The following is a 23655-nucleotide window of genomic DNA, read 5'->3' on the forward strand; positions in this document are numbered from 1 at the left end:
TTAGAAACGGCAAAGGCTAACGGAGTCGCTTTCAAAAGACAGGATAAAGTGAAGAAGATTGAGCCGGAACGAACGGATTGACTCCTTCAAAGGAGTGAGGTGAGGAAGAGGAAAATTATTTACTTAAATGATTAAGGAGAATTCGCTTTTGTAACTAAGTTAACCACAGAAACTACTGAAAGGTTATTCTGTATTGAAACTTACGCTTTTAATGACTTGCTTTAATATGAGTCAGAAATAGATAAACGGCTGAAGTACAAATGTGGAACATATACCTACTTTACATAAGATTCATTTACGCACGGGTGGTCAAACATACTCGTACTGTTTCAATCCAATTTACTGTACTTAGTAAAGCAGACATTCAATATGTAAAGTTATTGTTACAGTAGACGTATTAAATATATATAAAAATTACAAATGAAAATATTTAATATTTTTTAAATAAAATTTTTGGTATTTTATATTTTTAGGTTATATTAAAGGACATCTAATAATAAGTACAAACAAACACAGGACAGGACAACTAATAATAAATAGGTACACATCTTGACTAATTAGAAATCCGTTAAGTCTTAATCAATTTTGCAGCGTATCTTCTGAACACATTAAAATAAATAATTTTAATTTAATTTTAAACGCTTAAACTACGATCTCGTTTGAGTTATATTTATAAGGAAAAAGAAGAAAACCTATCTAACGTAAGCAAAACATAAAACTGGAAAGGTTGATACAAATTTGTGTAATTCTAAAGTTTACAAGGACGGGTTTATTGCTTTATGAAATCGCTTTAAGTTTTATGTTGCAATAATAATAGTAAAACGATAAAACTATAAACAGTACTTAGATTTTTATAGAATATAGCATTAAAGATAATTTAAGAATATAATGAATTATAAAATATTAAAGAAGATTTGGTCTGATTTGTAAAAGTGCTGAGTATTTTTTTCATCTCAAATGGATTAAAGGTTAAGATTAAAGACCTCTATTACTCCTCCTAACCTCTCGTACTCTTGTATTTGTATAACTCTTGTCTTAGGGTTGTCATAAGTATAATTTAATATTGTATAGATTAAAAAAAAAAACGAATAATCACATCGCCAGTGGTAGGTTTTCTAAATAGATTAAAAATAATTTAATGTGGTTTTGAATAGTTTAAAATTGAAATATGATTACTTAATTTTTAATTTTACTTTATTTACATTTAATCGGTTTGAGATAAAATATATAAAATCTACTTGTAAAAAAAGCAAAAAAAAATCTTTAGGATATCGACAACCCTACTACGATGATGAGTGAGTAACTCGCTAACGTGCGTTTCATATTGCCGTTAAACTAAATGCATTGATTGACGTCTTGATGGGGGACCGTAAAAAGTTCCTCGAACTAATAATAAAACTGCTGTTGCACAAAAATATCTTTTAGATTTTATCGTTCTAGCCGATCTCGACGAACAGTATAAAATTATAAACGAATCCTCATATTTATTTGATTTATAATTTATGCCAGTCGTGATATCTTGTCACTTTATTATATTGGCACCAGAGTTTATCAAAGTTAACTTAAATAAGCGTTCTATGACATATTATTTATCATTAGACAATATAATAAACAATATTGAAGCAATAAAAAATGATTTATGTATTATTTTTAGAGCACATATGTCGAACACGGTCACCTGATAATAAGTGATCACCTTAATCCTTACACTGGTTAAAAGTATAAGCCACTTGTTAACAAAATATTATTTGTGTAATTATATTATACAATTTTCTCACCCTTAAACACGGCAATGCAAAGTATTTCTGTTTGGCAGTAGCTGATGTGTACAAACCCTACCACCAATAGTGTTGAAGTGTTAAGAAAATTTAGATACTTTCACGAGAGTTATTAACGTCTCGAACTTTATTGCAATAATGATCGCAGCTATTCGTTCTACAAATAATCGCATTAACGGCCTTCGCAAGATTATGATAATATATTCTTTAATATAATACAATAAGATTGATATTAGTTAATTTGCATGTGATGTTTCAGAAAAGCTCCTCAATGGCCGTGATGGGTAACATCCTGCGGCTCAATTACATGTGCAACGGTTGATTGATACAAATATGGTTGTGACTGCGCCTGCGCCGATGTGAATGATTTGGTTCAATGAGCAACGACTAGCTATTTGTATACAAAGTCATTAAATGTTGAACATCATATGTATTTCTAAGTTTCATTTGGTTTCACCCTTCAAGTATACATGCGAAGGACATTAAATTGTTTAAGCTTTTAGATTTAAAAACTTGAAATATATTTTGCTTTATTGAAAAAGACAGCGTTAAAAATAGAAGTATTCACCTTATGATTATATGTGTTTAGAGACACTGACAATGTAGGAGCACTAATATATTTTCACTCTATCCATTCCACCGGCCATGGGACCTGAGATTTTATGCTCCTGAAATTACGATGGCTTCCTTCATACCGAAATGAAATATGAATAATTTTTTTTTGACAATGAATAAAGTAAGTGTAATTTTCTATACTGAATAAAGATATTTGACTTATTGAATTTGAAGAGTTGATAGTTTACGTTGGAATTACTGTGATCGAGTCTCACTCAGACAGCCAGATCAGCCAGCAGATAGCTTGCCTGGAATAGTCCTGTACAAAGTGCTTGAACCAGTGAAATTTTAAGGAGGTAACATGTGTTTTATTATAGTACAATGTGAATAAGTACCCACTCAAAATGGACTTTCAAATTATCTAATAACAATGATCGCTATGTACAAGTTACGCGAACAATGAAATCGTTCACAACGTTCGCGTCTGTGCTTTAAATAATGTTACAATTCCATTTAAATTTATTACACACTCAATAAGGAGTTTATTAAAGGCGCTTGTGTGATATCAAACGTTCCGAACTTCAAGAGTGTACAAGATATTTAAGCGTTTTGCTGCCATTTGTAAAAGTCATGATTATCAGTCTTGTCGACTTGTTTTAAAGTCTCAAAACGTCTGACAATAACCAGATAATGATATTAATAAAATTATGGTGGTCATATTGGCATCAAAACCATTAATTGTGTGGAATATAATACTCACTTTGGATAAAAATACCGTTAGAAACGTCTTTTTTAAGTGTATTTATGATTAATAATTAAACGGATTTTTCCGTTCGTAATATTTTTAAATATACCGTCATACATTATAAAAATAAATATAAATATATTAGTATTACTAGTATTACCTAGATTGAAATGAGTGAGACAATCAATCCAGTAAATTCAGATATAAATAAATCAGATTCATGCCGAAAAAGAAGGCATGAGAAACATCGTGATGATTCGAGCTCATCATCTTCTAGTAGTAGTTTGATGAGTAGTAGTTCAAGTGATACTTCAAATATAGATAAGCTGTTTAACTGTTTAATTTAGGTTATTAAAATCAAAAGTAATAGTCTCGATAGAATTTGCAGTACTTTTCATATTTACGACTTGCTATAAAAATCGCTATCGTATCCCCGAATCCGTCGTTTTAAACAATAATCGATATCCGCAGTAGCACTTCGCACGCAGCACGTAAATTGATGTTGGTAACATACTGTGGAATCGAATGGCAAACTGCAGGCGCCAGTCCCACCCATAAAGTACACGTGCTCGTCAAACTAAGTTGTCCGTATTACAGTCCAATACGAGTACATTAATTCTTAATATTTAAAAATAACCTTCGATGTATAAACTTGTTTATTCGGTTTATTTATACTCTTTACTATAAATCATATTTTTTTTATTTTATATTCTATTCTCCATAGACGTGTTGTGTTGTTGTTGACTTTGGTGGATCTTTTTAGTAGTTCATTCTCTTTTTGTTTGATGTAACTGCATGTATTGTCTAATACGTAACACATATTAAAAATAAGTGAAGAAAATAAAATACACGTACAACCAAGACAGCTTTACCGCTTAGTAGCTTTCTTCCAGACAACTTTTGTATTAGGACATTTAAAATTGAAATCAGGGTAGGTAATGTATTTATTTATACCTACATTAATACCAATAACTACATAACATTACATAAATACCACATATATGTAACATATTATAAACATTAAAATTGCAAATAAAATGTGATTACCACTTTTATTATATTAAAATAAATTCAAAGTAAAAATACTTTTTAAAAATAGCTTTTATTTAAATGCTCTGAAAAGAAAAAAATAAAATTTTCCTTTAAAATTTTAACTATCAATTTATAACCTCATTATACACTATTTCTTTAATCATAAAAGTTTGTTTGAATTTATTTTTTACTTTTTAGTTATGACTGTCTAGGTTTCTGAGTCTATTCATCTCATTCAACGCATCATTGTTGCAAGGTCGTTTGCTGGTTAATTTCGAACAGTCTAAATCTTCAATAACAAGACCTTCTAATGATTTTATCCTACTTAAGGCCACGTATGCTTAACCAGAAGCAAAGAGCTTCTTGCCTAATTAAACAACGGCGTGATCGACAGTACCCTGCGTTTTGTGTACTGTGCAAGCCCAGCATAATATAAGTGGCAGCATTCTTCGTTCCACGGTTCCGTGACTATATTTTGCTGGAAATTGCACAGACTTGGGCTGAATGAGGTGAATACCGTCTTTACCGAAATCTATACGGACGGTTGGTATATTGGATTAAGAGTAATGTTAGAATATTTATCAATTTATTCTTGACAACCTCTTTCATTTGACACCCATATTACACAAGTGCATAAAAAATAACTATTCTGCCATCTCGAATGTTCCACCATATTTAATTTATAATTACGTCACATTATTTTTCGAATTACTCATATCGAGCCCTATCATTTGATACCTATATTGCAGAAAGGCATAAAAAATAAGTATTCTGCCATCTCGAATGTGCCACCATATTGGAATTATAATGACGTCAAGCAGCTTATCGTGTATTGTCATCCAAACTTAACATGTATACAAAATTTCAGTCAAATCGGTTAAAGATATCTGCTTCAAAATTGAGTAGCAAGATTCCACCCGCACATACATATATACATACATACATTGCAAGTTAATTAAAGCTTCTAAAAATTTCAAATATTATCATAAATTAATTGAACTTTAGTGAACAATGAAAAATAATAATTTATAAATTACATTTTAAATAAAAAACAAAGTAAGGATTAAAGTCTTCAATCGATAAATAAACAGCAAATGTAATGTTAGGGACGTCTTGTGTTTATAAACGAACGATTCATTCCTCATGTTTGATTAACTGTGTTGTTTACTTACTTTCATCTTAGTTGCTTGTATTCAGAGAGTATACGTCACATCTCGGAACACACGTCGTTTGTATTCTCAACTAGTGCGAACTAAACTTGCGTAAGACAACAAAGTAAACGGGAAAAGTGTTATTTTAATGTTAAGACTTTGTGCTGTACCATGAGCTTTCCATTTTCTTCTTTGTCACTTATTGGATATCGTAAAAAACAAAATGTTATTCTTACGTTAGAGTTAAAACAAATCAACGAGGATTGAATGAAGTGAAAAAATATAAGTTTTCGCTATTCAAAATCGAAGTTATTTTAATCGTACTATAATAATGAATAAAACGTCCATATTTAGAAAATCTCACGTTTTGAGTTTCGTTTTGTACTGTTATAAAAGTCAAAACTGTTTTAAAGATTTACACTTAAACATTTAGACCAACAATATTATGTAGTACCTATCAGCTATAGGTGTTATATCTGGAAGTATTAATTCATTCTTAAACATAAATTCGTAGTAAGAAATATACACAACTTTTTAAGATGCCTCTATAAAAGATGCCAATTTTTCCTTGCCAAATATAACTAGGACGCAAAAAATTATACTTGATTATAAATTGTAATGGATATCGATTAATTCTCATAATGTCAAGTCAATAAATAAGACGTTCACCCGGTGCTGGCCCAGTGCGCATTGATTTGACGAACATTCCTCCGTCAATCACGATCAACGTGAGATAGCCATCTAATTTTATTAATCAGTTTTTTTTGTGTTTCTGCATCTTCATTTCAAAAAAAAAAATACAAAAAAATGTGTCCATTTCTGCGCGCGCACGAAAAACATCTTATATGTTTTGCACCTAATATTATAAATGCGAAAATAACTGTCTGTCTGTCTCTGTATCTGAACTTCAAGGAAGGGACATTGGCTACTTTTTATACCTAACAGCTGACGACCAGTGCCTAAAACGCTAGCGAAGTTGTGGATGACAACTAATATTATATTAAAGTATTAAGTTAATTTTTTTAAGCTCAATTTTAAGAACTAAGTGATCAATTAAAACTATCTTAGTGTAACCTAAGATTTACCAACATGAGTTGGTAAATGTAAGTATTTATTATAAAGGGACGACTTTTTCGGACTTTTACCTTTCCAACCTAACCTAACCTAACATGTAGATCCTAAGATTTACCAAGTGAATGATGGTAAAAGTTAGAATCCCAAAGTTTTATGGACACTTACCATTCATAATCGGTTAAATCTTAGGTTTTACTGGAAAATCTTAAGATTTACCGTAGTTCGAGCTTTTACAGTAACATATACACATCTTATGAGTATGTAACCGAAGTACACAATAAAATCGAAGCAGTTTATCAGTTATTGAAACGAAATATTATGCAATAACATTTATCAACAGTGGAATGTTACTTGGTGAGTAGTGGTAAAATTTTATTAACTGGTAGGGCTGTATGCAAATAAACCGCTACACCACCGCTGCACCACCATTGCCAGGCCAGTCCGCCTACCTGTTATAATAAAAAAAGGAATGACCTGTGAGGGCCCTTAATCCATTTTTATATTAAGACATAGCTTTTTTATTTTATTAAATAAGACTTCAAACCAAATTGGGCTATCTGGATAACTTCGCAAACTTCATGAATTCATTCAAAGATTTTTCTATTTATTTTGTAAAAACAGTTTATTTCGTTTAATTATAGTATTCAGTTTTATTACCTGTAAAAGTTAATTATGGCCATTTATATAATACGTGTAAGTATATGCATTAATTCTCAGCAATATTTAGCAATGTTAGTTTTACATATAAATTGCAAATTCATCCGAACGTTGTTTGAATTGATAACAATACAATATTCAATAATTTTCCTAACAACAAAGCTAGTAATAATATTTTTGGTTCCAAAATTGGTAATAAAGTAGGATCGAATACAAATAATCGTAACAAGTGCACTCCTACATGTTGTTAATATTTACGAGTATTATGTGGTTGTTTTATGATAGTCAACACCTATTAGGTCAATAACCTCTAGATTGGAGTGTGATATCAAATTACACACAGTATTTTTCACATATATTTGATGATGCTTTATAATATTTCAATTTAAATAAATTTCTATGAGTTGTCCGATTTATTATTTAAATTATCGGTTGCAGTACCTACATTAGATATTGTATTAAAATTATTGGTTATATTTATATTGTTTTTGTAATAAATGCTATAAAAATTAGGCTAAAATTATAACTTGAGATACATCAATGTCATGTAAAATTAGTCCGCTCCAAGCTTATTTACAAACCATTGTCAGTTCAAATAACTATTATAAATATTATTATTCACAGATTAAATGTAAACAGAAGCTCATTACCTATTTCAAAAATCATTAACGTTTCATTGTCTTTGTATCTTTGTATTATATATATGACAATTACTTCTATATTAATATTCTAAAGCTAAGAGTTTGAATGTACTACCATCATCCCTTCCAATTAAGCATAAGACTTGTGTTAGGATTGAAGAATTCCTCATATTAAATTTAATATCCTTGGTCGGTCGGTCGGACTTAAACCTGAGATTTTTACATTTTCAGACGATTCACATTCGAGCTATTGGGGCATTGAATAATAAATAATTTAAAATTGTGCCTGAAATTAAAAAATACTAAGCGAAAGTATATTTATCTATAATATTTTTTTCCTGATTTGTGCCTTTTAAGATTTATATTTTTCATTACTTGAATTTAAAAAAAACTCTTTTTGAAACATTTCTATTATAAAAAGTACACATTTGTAGTTGTATATAGAAAATAAGGATTGACTTACCTTTATCTGAACCTTAACTAAAGTATGTTGTCATGTAGTTTGCTACAATTTGTATAGCTTGCTTTTCTACTAATACTAAAGTCATACCAATAAATTTAAAATTACTTAATATTTGAAATTAATAAATAATAGTAATGTTTTTGTTCAGAAATCTCTCTGTACGCAGTTTCATAACGCAATGGGCGATATGAACTTTCAACGACCCACATTTATGTAACAGGTTTTACGATTTTGCGGGATGAATCACCGCCGATACAATTTTATCGGTGCAGTGTAAACAATGAAATTTGCTCATTTTAGATAAATGATTTGAAATGAATTATTTAGGTTATTACAAATATTTACATTTTGATTGGAATTTTTACTGAGTATCATGTAAATCCAAAAAAGCTAATTAATGAGTGAATCACATACTTTTTAATCGGTAAGAAATTTAAGAAATAGTTAAAGGTAAATAAGGCGAAACTGTAGCCAAAGTATTGGAAGCGTTGAAAACAACAGTGAACTAGAAATCATTAATCTTAGATAGGGATCACATCCTTTTAGACGATTGCATTACGTACTCAGAAATAGGATCTGAGTAATACTTTGATCAGTGTGATAAAAACTTTTTCATAACAATAATGATGTATTTGTACTATTATAACGTATAATTATATATATATATATATACTATTTTTGTATTGTGATTTTGCAACATCAAAATTTCCAATACTTTCTGAGGCTTTCCCTAAGAATACAATTTGTCTTGAAACTTCGAACAACTTTTCTACAGTATCTAAGGTCTTAACTGTCTCGCCAGAATGAGAGAGGGAAAGAGGCGAGCCGCTCAGTTGACAACAAAAGGATTCTGTAATAGGTTATTTTACGCATCACTGGCCGCCAGCCAAAGCGCTGCATTTGATTCTACCCCAACTGACTGATTAGCCACATTTAGTGCCTCCTTGTTGTCAGCCACAGAAAACACTTCATTTAGCAAATACGATGTGCCAAATAAAATTTGCGCGTGCATCAAAAACATTCCCGCTGACAAGATAAAATACTACAGCGATTGTGACATGACGTGAAGATGCATGCGATTATGTTTGATATAAATCACCGAAATAAAGCTTTCTTTATTCTTTAATTCAAAGATTAAAAACCGTTATTTATGTTCTTTGGTTAAAAATAAATTATGTAGAAAATTAACTAGGTAAGTGAAGTAATTGTGACTTTACTTCGTTGACACGTTGATCTCATTAATTACAACATTTTTTTTTGTATTTTTATAGAAGATTTTTGTAATTAAATGATGTTTGATCAGCTGTACTTTACAAAAGGTCAGTTCCTGTGTCGTTGACCTCGTCAATCGATTGCGCTTCCCGCCATAGTGTATTGTGCGCCCTCCATTGAATAACGTTGACGTATATATTTTGAGTAACAGTATTCATGCAATTAAAGAATGTTTGTCTGTAACATGTGATTATATTAAAAGAGTGTATGACCTCAATATATATTTCTTTGACATTTTGCATCAATTGCAAGATAACAATGCGCGATTGATCAATATTAAAAATAACAAAAAATGTAAATCAGTACAGACAATATAATAACATAAAAAGGCAATAAGAGACAACAAATATATATATTGTCAAGATCTGTATGGCTTATATTACGATGTAAAATGTATCTCTATTATCTCCAAAAAAGGCGGATGTTATTTTTTGGACACGACTTCAACAGTTAAAAATATTTTAATTGTGAGTGTATTTTCGGTTATTTTTTTAAGTCGATTCAATTTTATTTTTTAAGTTTAATTTAAGAAACGCTGTCATTCCATTAAATATGTATATATAAATAAATGCAATAGCTTGCAGGGTATGGAATTCGATATCATGATATATTACGAATGGGGCGACGCCGACGAATTTTAAAGCACCAGGGGCGCTTAGCTATTAATACGCGGGGCTCGAACGACCTTTACAAATATCGCTTTTACCGCTGCTATACAAACAACCGCCATAAAAGCCGGCTCGAAATCAACATCAACGCCAGTTTGTTTTAACTTTATGTCCCATTTAAATCACCATTGTAAATGCCGTAACATGGAGTGTCACCCGGTGTCGCTTGTCATTTTTAATTACCAATAGCAATAGTAGTGCATTTATAAGGGTCGAGGCCCCGCATTTGAATATTGAAACCAAGGCGTAGACGTATATATGTACGTACTCGTTATATTACTCGATAGCAATGACCAGACATGTGGTTGCAACGATATTTATTTATACGAAAGAAATTTATGACTCGTAAAATTGAATGAGTAATAAATTTTCCTAGCTCGATAATAATGTTGTGTATTTAGTTTAGGTATTGTTTTAGATAAATAAAGCAATTGAAACTTAGATGTTAAGTTGCTAAGTCTTATCGCAAGATTCCAAATTAAGCCCTTGAGTCATATAAGTCGTAACTGTGAGCTCAAACATTTCAGAGTTATTGCAAAACATGAGTGCGTTAACTGATTTTAATGTTATTTATTTTAAGCTCAAAACATAAAATTGTTATATTTACAAGGAAGATATAAAATGTGTAACAGTATATTAATAATATATAACTATACCTTCATACTAATTTTAATGTAGGTATTAATTAAAATTAGTTATGTTTGCACTAATTTGAAATGTCATGATTGCGTGCTAAAGTCTTTCTAGTTCACATGTAGGCTAGTTCACATATAATTTGAAATTCATAATAAATTAACCTTAATTAGAAATAATAACTTAGGTCTAAAACAGTGCGCTAAATTAAGAATCAAGACCGAACTTTTTAAATGAACAACGTACTCACATTAAGAAATGATATACGTAATATAGTGTCGTAAAGCTAATTAAGCGTCTATGAGCATATATGTATATCAATAGAACGGTATAATGCAGTGATAATTTGATGATACCCTTGAACTGATCCTAAATTACACATTTTGTAGTAATATTTAGCATCATAGACACGTATTATATTATAAAATGCTTTAATATATGTAGGAAGATACTTTGATATTATAAGCTGCAAATAAAATTTATATTCATAATAGACTATAATCAAAGTTTGTTTAGACGATGAAATAAAGCCCCATCAACACATGTTTATAATATGAATCTCTGATCTGTGCCCTCATTCGCAACGCATCAGCTGATCGGTCGCGCCCTCTCGCGGAGAAAGTTGCCCGTTACATTTATTTATAGACCGGTCGGGAAGGTAACGTGATAAATAGAGCAGTTAGCCCGGTACAGTGAAATATTGATTTGAATATCGTTTCATAGTATTGAGCCTACGTGCCCAAGAGCTTGCTGATTGCTAAACATGCAATCGTCGATTTTATGGTATAATATCGATTAATCACTTCTATATATATATATATGAAGTTTTTATTGTTTTAATAATGAATTAGTTTTATGCCATATAATAACACTGATATACCAAAGGTATTATTACGATTTTCTTTATAAATGAACAATACCATTGACATGTATATATAAGTTAAGATATGATAGTTTATATTTTCCATATATTTAATAACATTTTAAAATGATGACTGAAACTCAACGCACAGCCCTAACCAGTGAGCCTAAAAAATATTGCACAGGCGTTCCTAAGGAAACGCAGATTAGCACTAACGATGGATTTTTCGAAATTCACCTCCAGAGAAGGCTTAATAAGGGATGGAAGTGTATGAAAATTCGTCATTTCCGGGGTTAGAAATATGGAAATCAGTATTTATGTTTCTGCTCATTAGCAAGAGTCATTACTCTAAGTCAGTTGTTGAGGCTTTTTTGAGAATTCGCCCTTTTAGAGGCGGAATGAAGAGAATTAATTTGGGGATGAATGTATGTATGATAGTTCTTAATTTTTTAAATTAAATAATTGTTATTGGTGTTTAATATATATTTTTTAATTTAACTTAAACAAACAAATAATTATTACCTGAGAGGGTTAATAAAGGTATGCACATTTGTATGGGCGTTAATCGTTACAATGATAGTGTGCCCTTAAAAAATGAAGGTATGGTCTGTACTGGCCAAAAACTTCTAACAGGTATTAAATTCGGTTGGTTTCTGAAAAATGTGCTGTAATAGTTTATGTACCAATACCCTTTGAGTCATCAATCTAACTATCTCACTATGGCGAGGACAGAGGGAGATACGGGGAGGATTACCGTAATAATTTAGTGATAAATTTACTTCATATAAAAACGAAGAGATTATAAAAATTTCATGTCGTTAAATGAATTACTTTAGATACAACTTTTAAGCAAGCACACTACTTTTCGCAGGCTATCTTTTATCAGAAGAATTATTTGAAATTATTGACAAAATTTCAACTAATATATTATAACTAATAAGCAGAAACAGAAGTTGCTGAAATTATTATGTTTAAAACAATCAACGGAACGCTTACGTTACCCACAATAGTATTATTTGTGTGTGCTGTTGATGAGATATTAGATTACGAAGTATTATATTTCAAAGATAATATATTTAAGCAACTAAAATTATCTTATTCTGCAAACATTTAGTTTTATAAAAGAAAATCTGATGCATGTTAAAATAATTTGTATACCTATTAACCATATAATAAATAAATCAATTATTTGTCAAATGATATCATAATAAAAAAAAACATATATTTAAGTAGGCACTATTGAATCGTAATTTTACATAACAATTTTTTAAACTGGAACTTTCTATAACCGGTCCGGAATGTAGATTCTACCGAAAAGAACCGGCATGAAACTCAGTAATCAATCTTTTTTAGATTTGAAATACAAAGTTATGTCAGTTAAATACATTTTATGAAATGTAAATAATTATCAAAGCAAATTATTATTTGTCTGATGAATTATTTATATGACCAAATAATTGGTATAAACGATGCAAATACGATTCATAAGTTATTCGTAAAATTGAAATTTATCATTTGGTTTTTACTTCATATTTAATTTATCATCATTATGTAATTACCCATATATGGGGACAAATCAATTCAAATCAAAATCCTTCATAAATTACACTATTTTATTGATTGTTAAAATAAGAACTACCACAGGTTTTAAACAGAAAATACCATGACCTGAGAAGAACCAATGAAAGATCGGCATTAACAACATTTACTTACGATATGAGATGGTATAGGAACTCAGGAGCTAAATGACTTTAATTAGGTAAATAATTTATCCGGAAGGCCGAGACTGCTTCAAACGCAGTAAGAAATCATAACACCAAAAGACTGTCAATACAAAGACAAAATACTTATAACATAGTATGTAAGCATCGGACTAATATAAAATATAATTATATGTATTATGTACATCTAAATTAAATTAAATAAGAATTAAATTCGCAATATCGGACCATAACAATACAAAAAAATCAAAAGTCACGAGAGTCTGTGGGGTACATAATTCAATAAAAGACAAAAAAATATAGATATTGACGTCATAGTTAAAAATTCTTATGGATGACTATGCAAAACTAGTGAGATTTATAAAAAAATAAAAAATGTTATACATAACTAAAGTTCACGCCCGATATACTTCAAAATTATTATTTTTCAATATCATGTACCGTCGTCTTCGTATTTTTATCATTAATCACAGTGATCAGTCTAAGGTTTATCTCAGTTCCTCATTAAATTACGTTGTATATGGACACTGACATTTGAAATTGACAGATTACACAGATAATACGAAACGAGACGGCCCAGTGGTCAGATGACGTAAATTTTGTACGGGATCAAACCCGGACCTTGAATTGGCATCTCATGCTTGGATAAAAATCTACTACATATATCGATCTACCCGCATTAGAGTAGCGTATTGGAATAAGCCAAAGCTTCTTCTCCAGCCCAGCAGTTGGACATTTACTTACTTACATCTACTATTAAATTAATCACTTTTACTAATAATAATTAAATACATTATATGAATTAATATCACAAAGGTAACAATATAATATATAAGGTATATAACTGGAAGTATTATTCTGCTTGATTTTTGATTTATTTCATAAATTTTTGATGATTTTTTAATAACGTTTGCTTTTTTTGCTATTTTCATGTAATGTTTTATGTATTAATTAATTTTTTTAGGTCTTAATTTATTTTTTAAAAATTAGCACCTAGAACGTAAAATAGCGATTGCAATTAAAACCTTTTTTCTATTTACAGATAAAATATACAATAAAGAAAAAGATCATCAGAGAACTGAATCTGATTTGTTTAATTAAATTGGAGAATATAAAAACAGTAAAGAAAAAATGTTACTTTGATCTATTTCTGTAAATGTATCTTAGTCAGGCCTCTCACCCTTTCTAAACTTAGCACTAGATATAGGTATTCTATGATAAATAGTTGCGCACGCGCCGTTCCGCTCACTCCGCTGTATATTTGGAAATGTCTAAAAAGAAAACTATGCGAGTGAAAACAATAACATTCTCTACCGTAATTAATGTTCTTCCGTGTTTTGTATCTGGTATTTAGGAAAGAATTGGGTAAGTTAGTTCCAAGATATACTGGCTATAATTCAGTTGATTATATTTTGGAATAAAACCATACCTTACGATCTAAAATTAGTTTTTACTAGTTGAATATTATATAATAATAAAAAAAAAAACAAAACGCGTTCACAAAAGATAAATAAATTGTATTAATACCGGAACTTATTAATATTTTACACGTTGTTACAAAAATGATTGCATGAATAGGTAAAAAGCTGCGCCCAACGTGGGGCTCGAACCCACGACCCTGAGATTAAGAGTCTCATGCTCTACCGACTGAGCTAGCCGGGCTTATCGCTTTTGTATCAAATTTGTGTTTATATCACACGTTATATATTTTTATAATTTAAATGAAATCTTTTTATAACTAGCAGTTCTCCGTGGATTCACTGCGTTATCTTTGAATCGTACATGACTGTTTCACAGTGATCACTGATAGTCTTGTGTCGCTTATCGTCAGCTGAAAAAAGAGCTGCAGCAGGCGATACAGAGAGTAAGCCAGGGAAGGAACTTTTAGCGGTTCTGAATATATACTTGATATAGTTTGTAAAATGACGATTCAAAAGTGCCTACTTGAATAAAGTATATTTTGATTTTGATCCTACTTCTACGCCTGCATCGGAGACTGCTTCCACAATCCATAATTAAGAACCATAACACTATACATAAGATTCTTTTTTTAAATCGGTGTCCTAGTTTTTGACATTTGCACACTCAAACGAACAAATTCTCTAACTTTGATATTAGGATATATTTCAAGCGTAGATTTTTTTTCCAAATAAATCCTGTTTCGTAGATCTATGTAGTCCATATTCGGTATTAATTAATTTAATTAAGATAAAAACACCTTGCTATTTCACACACATTGCATTATAAGAAATATACGTAAGAATAACTCGTCGAATACTTAGAATGTTTACTTGTTGTATGATTTAAGTTAATTAGGATGGATATTTTACAACGACTAAGAAACATGCTTTCGTCAGTGTAATGTACAGCTTGTACGGGGTTCGTAATATCAAAACAAATATTCTCAAGATTAAAGGGTTTATTATTAGAAGAGTCTTGTAGTATTAAAATATATTATAAATAGCACAATATTGTATTGTAACTCAAATTCCATATATTTGCTATATATAAGAAGAATTAAATGGAAGTTAAGCTTGATGTTATATACATATTTGGGTACACATTGATTTCTAATTGCATACAAGATAAGCTACTGTAGATAGGTATAAGCGTTTTAATTTTAAATTCAATCTTATTTTTATTTGCTATATGCAAAAAATCTTGAAATGGATGAGTACCTTTGTCGATTCTTATCGTCTTCTAAAAGTAAAAAAAAATATATCTTTTTATTTTCAAATATATAACTTATAATCTAGTTGATAAATATGTAATTCAAATGTATGCCGTGTACATAAAGTGACTGCGTGTTTACTATCCTGAACTGCACTGAATCCAAAACAGAAACTTCGTTTAAAAAAAACATCAAAATATTATAGTTTAATAATTTTATATTGAGCCATAGAAAAAGTTAGAAATTTTATAATAAAACGAGACAGGAATCCGCACACCACGCTCCTAATCAGCAAACACCAAAAGTTTAGAATGTAAAGTTCTTATGAAGATATGTCAAGCAAAGGTTTCGTTATGCTTTGTTAATGTTAAGGCTCCTTAAAATTTATCAGAATATAATTTGTATTAAAAATAATTGTAATAATGTATTATTTTGATATTTTTTCTTCTGATTTGTTGATTTTAACAATCATTATGAAGATTACAAGTTTCATTACTCAATAGTTCAAGAAATGTGACGTTGGAATAAACTTTACGACATAAAAACTGCGGTTACAGAGAATGCAGTATGCACTTTTAAGGTTGCTGTCCACTGTAACAAGGGTGTACAACCAATCAAAGAGCTCAAAGTATGCGTATTGGCTTATACATATAAATATAAGCTTTATTATTCAATTATAAGATCGAAAGTCCCGTACAATTGTAAATATATTTGTTGTAATACTACTTTAGTAAAATTCTAGTGAAACCGCCGACCTGCCTTGAATGTGCGAAGCCTTTAATGACAAAAAGTTATAATAGGAAACATAAAAATGGCACGCTTGCTGTGTTATTTCTTCTTTTGTTTTGCTATGGAACGTGATGTAACATTAAATTAAAAATAATTCTAGCTTTATTCCCTATACTAAGATAAAAAATCTTTTGATCATAATTAATATATCAATTTTTATTTTCCAAAAAAAATAAATTATAAGTTCGTTATGTAAACTTAGTTTTATAAGTAAATTGTCTATAAGACTCATTAAAATACACGTCAATGTCAAGGAATTCGAAACTTTGTTTAAATTAACTTAAAAGTCAACATTATTAAGTTACGCCACAATTGCCCTCTTGCTGCTCTCTAACGGTAATTAAAAATAATTTACATTAATTAAGTAAATTCATCGCACGTGACATTAGCGAAATAATCTGTGCCGTGCTGGTACAAATAAAAAGAAATTACTAATACAGTAATACGAATTATAACCTCTCATTGTATTAAAAACTCCTTGGTGTTATCTATTTCTTTTATTCATTTTCAAATTGTTTTAATGTAATTTAACATGAGTCATCAAATACAGAGGGGTGATGTTTCGGAAAAAATTTACGGTTTTACACGAAAGTTTTTAATTTATCTGTATTACTTAAATTAATTGTTTATTTCATGATTAAATTCAAAGTAAAACTGTTTACCTCAATAGTTAAGAATAGAAACAAATTAAAAATGAGATAGTTTGGCTTACTGGGTAGACTTAAAATTATGTCCTACATATTATTCGATATATCGAGCACAGAATTATCCAGCAACAAATGTGTAGGTAGGTAATTTATAAAGGACAATAGCCAGTACGTATTGCCAATTTATTTTTTCGAGCACATTTACATATTTTGACATATTAAACAAAGGTAATGCAAATATATTCCTGTCGCCTTAAATGATGCAGATGAAAACGATATCATAAAATTTAAACCGTCACAATTGCATGCATTTAATTTAGTTTGAGCGTACCTATCCGTTGTAGACAAAACGGACACAATGAGTCACCGGAACAGATTCGAAATTCGTCCGGACCTCACGTGTGTTGGACGAACGAGATTTGAATACTGATTACTCTGATTAAAGCTGATCGTCCATGTTGCATATGGCGCCAGACGGTGCCATTGCAACGAGACTCTTTTCTTACATGTTGCTTATATTACTGCCATTATCACATAAATAGTAAGAATCAGACATGCGAATGAAACCATTATGACATGCGATATCGATCGACGGACGATTTATATCGCTGTGTAGCGTTTTACAATCTGTGGAGGAATGACATACAAGCAGACCAAAATCTAATAATAATGTACAATTAATGTTATTGTTACATTGTTCAATAATTTGGTTAATAATTAATTCTTGTCACGTATTTACTTTTGTATTGTAGACTGTGAGTTAGTGAAAGGCGTTAATGTAAACGATGTGTACTAAAAATATTACAATATTATACTTATAATAATTGTTGTTACGTATTTCATTGATATAACCTCATGATTGATATAATATCAAATGAACTGAAGCGTTAATGTTTTAAACAAAGCTTTTATTACCTTAATCAAATATAACAATGTCAGTATTAATATCATTATATATTATAATCAGCTTTTTAACTACTGTTCCGCCTAATTCGCTCGGTTTAATTATATTATAATAATGGTTTATTTTGTATAAATCTTTTGAGACAATTATATACCTAAATATGTATAAAAATGCATAATAATATATTAAGAATATATATACCAATTTTTAGTATCTAACGTGTAAAAATAACTAAAATTATTTGCATTTGTAATATGAGATAAGCTAGCCTTGTTTAACTTATTTCATTTTTTGTTTGAAAGTATGCAATTCAATTATATTTCGTTTATTTTATGAAAATGTTTGAATGTCATTTGACCGTTGAATTTAATCTAATCCGTGGCGACGCTCTTGTATCACCAAATAACTATAATACATTCTCTAAATATTGTCTGTCAACTTGAATGTCGTATATTTTAGCATGTTCCTTCAATTGTTTACAATTAACAATTAAATTAACTTTAATTTGAATTCTCAATTGACAAAAAAATATATTATTATTTCCTTGTAATAATGCACACGTAATTAGTAATAATTGCAAAAGCAACCGAAGCCCGTGTGTAATGTTTTCATGTCTGCCTGTTCTATATTTATCTTTCAAGACGGGGTTTCCGGTTCGAGGATGCCGCTCAAAGCCCACTGCATCGTGAGCATTATAAATAAAAATTTACAAGTGTGAACTTCCTCATAAAATTGCATTGCTATGTTCGTGACATTGGTGTATTATGGGACACTGTAAATCATATGAGGTAGATATATGTAGTTACTTAATTATATTCATAGTAAAAAAAAATGTTTTATGATCGGTACGTATGTAAATTGTACTAGTAATAGTACGTAAATTTGTCAGTCCTTAACTTCGTTTTTACAAGTATCGTTAATCATTCTATTAAACTACTGAGAAAATTCGCCTAAATACTCAGTAACTGGTAAGTAACTTTTTAATACATATATAAATACAACTACAAACCTACGAACGCACACGTTTGTGTCACCTTGTTATCTGCTAATAAAAAGGTAAATACCGACATTCATGGATTAAAATATGTTTTGCATACCATTTTGAACGCAAAATATGGACGCACCATGATAATGTTAATACCATTAAATATTGTCTATATGCAAAGGTATTATACATGTCAACTTAAAATATAATATATAATTACTATTTTTCCAAATATAATCCAGTATTCCAGAAGTAAGTCCGTCAGTACTTTCAACTGACAATCATCTTGAGTGGAATAAAACACATTCAATACAAGATCTGAAGTATTCAACAAACGTCAAACGTGTGTCATAGTTTCTCATCGCAATGGCAATGTCAACCGGCATGCCGATTGTCTTAGTACGACCAATAAGGTTGAGGTCCTTTATGATTGGAATTATGCGGAGGTGAAGTTAAAGAAGACGCATATATGTGTTTACGTAATCAATCAATCGTGAGATTTATATTAAGTTACTTCTTTAAGAACTACAAATTCCTCTCTATATTATAAAAAAAACACCTTGACTATAACAAAGCAATGTTTTTAATAAATGATAGCTCAATATCAATCAAACCCACTGTCTGCACTCACACATATGCACGTACGAGTCACATATTATCGATTTAAATTCATTTAACCTCCATAATCCTAATATGTCAAGGGTTGAATAGTATATTTTACCCCATGAATAAAAATTCAAGGAACCGAATAATATTTGTTATCGCTGTCTGCGATCTTCAGGCGACTAACCCGTGATAATTACGAAATGTATTTGGGTCAGTTTATATTCGATGAAATACGAAACGTTTGTACGTTACTTCAAAGAAAACGGATTAATTTCGTACGATTGATAAAATGTTTTATTATCATAAGGAAAATAATACTATTTACTAATATCCGTTGTTCGAAAATGATTCAACGAATGAGTTTTTAGTATTATTGTTGCATACAAAATGCAATTTTTCTTAACTGTAAGTACTACTATGTATATGGGTTAACGGTGGTAGGGCCTGGAGCAGGTCAGCTTGGGCGGGTGCAACCCAGTCATAATTTATTCTACCGCTTCCATATACAGTAAGCAATATATAATAAGCAATAAAATGTATTGATGTATTCCGGTTTCAAAAATGATTTAGCCCGTGTAAGGCACGAAAGTCGTAACATATTATTTGCGTGTGGTTAAAATACCTACTTCTTGCCAGTGTCTATGGAAGATGACCTCTTACCATCAAGTGGTCCGTGTGCTCAAAACAAAAAAAAAAATAATGAACCACGAACGACTGTAACGTAAATAATTCAGATTGACTAAATTTAAGAGCACAACGTTTAATTGGCGCAGCGGATATGAAGTGTGATTGAGAATTTCCTAAATGAATAATTAAAAGAGGATCAAACTTATATCAATTATCCACTGATACGTCAAATTTTAAACACAGTGTGTGTTTAATACTGTGTTTAAACACTTGTAAGGAAATGTGGAAACATTTCAATTATTTATATATGTATTCGTCGAAGATTACTGTTGGATTTAATTTAATTCAATTAACAAATTCTTTTGACTGTAGTCACGTCACATGATCTCTGTATCATTATTATCGTTACATAGTATAAAACAAAGTCGCTTACCGCTGTCTGTCCCTGTGTAGGTATGCTTAAATCTTTATAATTACTCAAAGGATTTTGATGCGGTTTTTTTTAATAGATAGATTGATTTAAAAGAAGGTTTAATAATACAACCACAATATAGAAGATAAATACAGAATTTAGAGGTTTCTAAAGTGATGTCGTAAATAAATACATATTTTTGCGCTTACATTACAAACGCTGGTTGAACAATAATGTACTACAGTATTGTACACCTTAAAAAGGTCTTCAAAAAGTCCGAAATGGTATATGTCTCTCTCTTAGGGATAACCCACAATAACCATTTTTTATCCTTTACTTTTTACGAGAAATAATGGCTTTAACGATTTTAAGCAATATAGCTCAAATTCACATTAGGTGGCCTATTTACCCGTCCACCTTACTATATCATAAAAAAACATTATAAATTAAGAGACCGACGGCATAAAGACGGTAAATTTCTTGGTTCTTTAACAGCTATTGGTTGATTGCAATACGCTGTTCTATCCTCGTACAAAGTTGTACAAGATATAACACTATAAACAAGATATAAACTTAAACTTGCCCTCGTTGATTACAATTGAAACAAAGCTTCTTTTAATAATGACCCTGATCTAGATAGATCCATCACTAACCAGAACCTAAAATTATTAATAGCAAGAATTATAAATAAATTATATTTGATATGTTGAAATACAAAAATATTATAAAATATTTAACATATCCGCTTTAGAAATTTGACTACGTACCCATATAAAATTAAATAATTATAATTATGATACCTAAATCAATTATCTAAAATGCAACTAAATATATGCTCGAAATATAAATGTTAGGCGTCGATATCGCATAGCGAAGCTAATTTAGGTCAATGACGATGAGTTACTACTACTATATTTGCAAATGAAATTGTTAATAAATAAAATTTTTGTTCTCATCAATTTTGTGTTGATTATTAAATAATATTCATTATACTGTCTGTATTGTAATACAATATAAACTATTTCGTCACCCTGGCATAAGCCCGGCTAGCTCAGTCGGTAGAGCATGAGACTCTTAATCTCAGGGTCGTGGGTTCGAGCCCCACGTTGGGCGACTATTTTTTATCTTAATATTTTTTTCGAAATATTCATCCAACCTCTTCTGAGCTATGATTTAAAATTGAGTATGAGAAAGTTTATAAAATCTACTTAGGTAAATGTCACTGACGAGTTTAAAATGATATTTAAAGGAAATTACATTTGTACATTATACATATAATTTGATCGAATTTAAAAAAACAAAGCTTTTTAAATCTAGAAAAATAGGCTAAGGATATCTAATATTTAAAGGGTTAATTTAATAATCTTAGCTAACGAAGCAAACCTTGCCAATATGAGCTATATCTACACGGCTACAGTATATAAATATCGTAGACTCTAATTACACGCCCATTCACACTTGTTGCTCAACTGATAGTATCTTACGTAATTCGCTTATCGCAACGAAATAGTTAAGTACTTCTCGTTTGAATGTTGAATAATAAATATAGTTACAAAAGGCTCTTGTTCCTCCGACTTCTCTTACACTAGTCGGGTTTAATATTACCTACTCCATATATTGACTCCGTATATTTTAGGGTAAGCGTATTTGAGGTTTAATACAATCCGTATAATCATATCTGTAAGATGTTTGTTTGTTGAATTGTGATAATTTTAATATAAAGTACGTTTAGGTATAAATAAATATTGTATAGTTACACTACGCTGTATTGTTTTCGATATTGCTAGCATGTATGTCGTACATTAAAATTTTCATTAATTTGAATCGACGGGATTAAAATTACTCCATATATCGACTCAGGATATAATATTTGAGCTTAATACAATCCGTATAATTAAATTTCTACGAGATGTTTACCGAAAGCAGTAATACACAGTTTACATTTGTTGAGTCGTTTTTATTGGATCTACAGCAACAATAATCGTGATTATTATAAAAATATTTTTACCTATATATAAATATAATTACATCGTGCTATAGATAATTTTCATTTGTTTTGTTTGTTCAAAAGAAAACTAAGACAGAGGTGATTACTTTTAAAAAATACCTACAGTTGTTGTCATATAAAAGTTTTTATTTTAGTTTTTGTTTTATTTATCAATGCGTTAAATTAAGTATTAATTAATCATGTAATAAGATGATTTTACGTTTACATATATATATATATATTAGGATTACAACATATGGCTATTAAATTGTAATTTTATATTTATATGTTTTTATATGTGTGTGTAAGTGTTAATATGTGACATAAAAATACAACACTGTACTTTAAAAAATGAAATACAAGATAGGCCTTTATTATGTATTTTTACAGAAACTGCTTTGTTTTATCCAAACGTAAAAACGTTTTTAGTAAAAGCTATATTTAAAGCTGTTTACACGCGTAACGTTTGAACGCCATCTAAAAACCCATGCACTCAACAAAAGATTTCACCGTTCAAGCTCAGTTACATACATCTCTGTGAAAGAAGTAGTGTGAGTTTCGGGACAATAAGTGCAGAGTTCATAGAAATTGCCCCTTTTAAAAATCTCTTTTATACTTTACAAACGATTTTATAAATATGCGCTTTATACGTTTGTATTTAAGGTTGAATATAGCAGGTTATGCAGGTATATTTGACAGTTCGAGATTCGAGTCATTAAACGCGTAGTATAGAAGTGGTAAGAGTACGCGGTTAACAACGCTAGTTTCCGCGACA

The 23655-nt window shown here is 30.0% G+C and overlaps 2 protein-coding genes and 2 non-coding genes across 5 annotated transcripts in view; 1 reads left to right on the forward strand and 3 right to left on the reverse strand.

The window, feature by feature from the left end:
• Window positions 1–23655, reverse strand: part of LOC113403308 (cysteine-rich with EGF-like domain protein 2) — a 175510-nt gene that overhangs the window by 143787 nt on the left and 8068 nt on the right. The gene's annotated exons all lie outside the window — the stretch shown is intronic.
• The window catches only part of LOC113403326 (matrix metalloproteinase-2-like), a 151460-nt gene that overhangs the window by 118028 nt on the left and 9777 nt on the right, over window positions 1–23655 (reverse strand). The gene's annotated exons all lie outside the window — the stretch shown is intronic.
• On the reverse strand, window positions 14842–14914 carry Trnak-cuu (transfer RNA lysine (anticodon CUU)). The gene has a single exon. It is a non-coding gene; the product is annotated as a tRNA-Lys (tRNA).
• On the forward strand, window positions 21934–22006 carry Trnak-cuu (transfer RNA lysine (anticodon CUU)). Its single transcript has one exon. It is a non-coding gene; the product is annotated as a tRNA-Lys (tRNA).

The sequence above is a fragment of the Vanessa tameamea genome, chromosome 13 (assembly GCF_037043105.1).
Source record: "Vanessa tameamea isolate UH-Manoa-2023 chromosome 13, ilVanTame1 primary haplotype, whole genome shotgun sequence".
NCBI classification, from domain to species: domain Eukaryota; kingdom Metazoa; phylum Arthropoda; class Insecta; order Lepidoptera; family Nymphalidae; genus Vanessa; species Vanessa tameamea.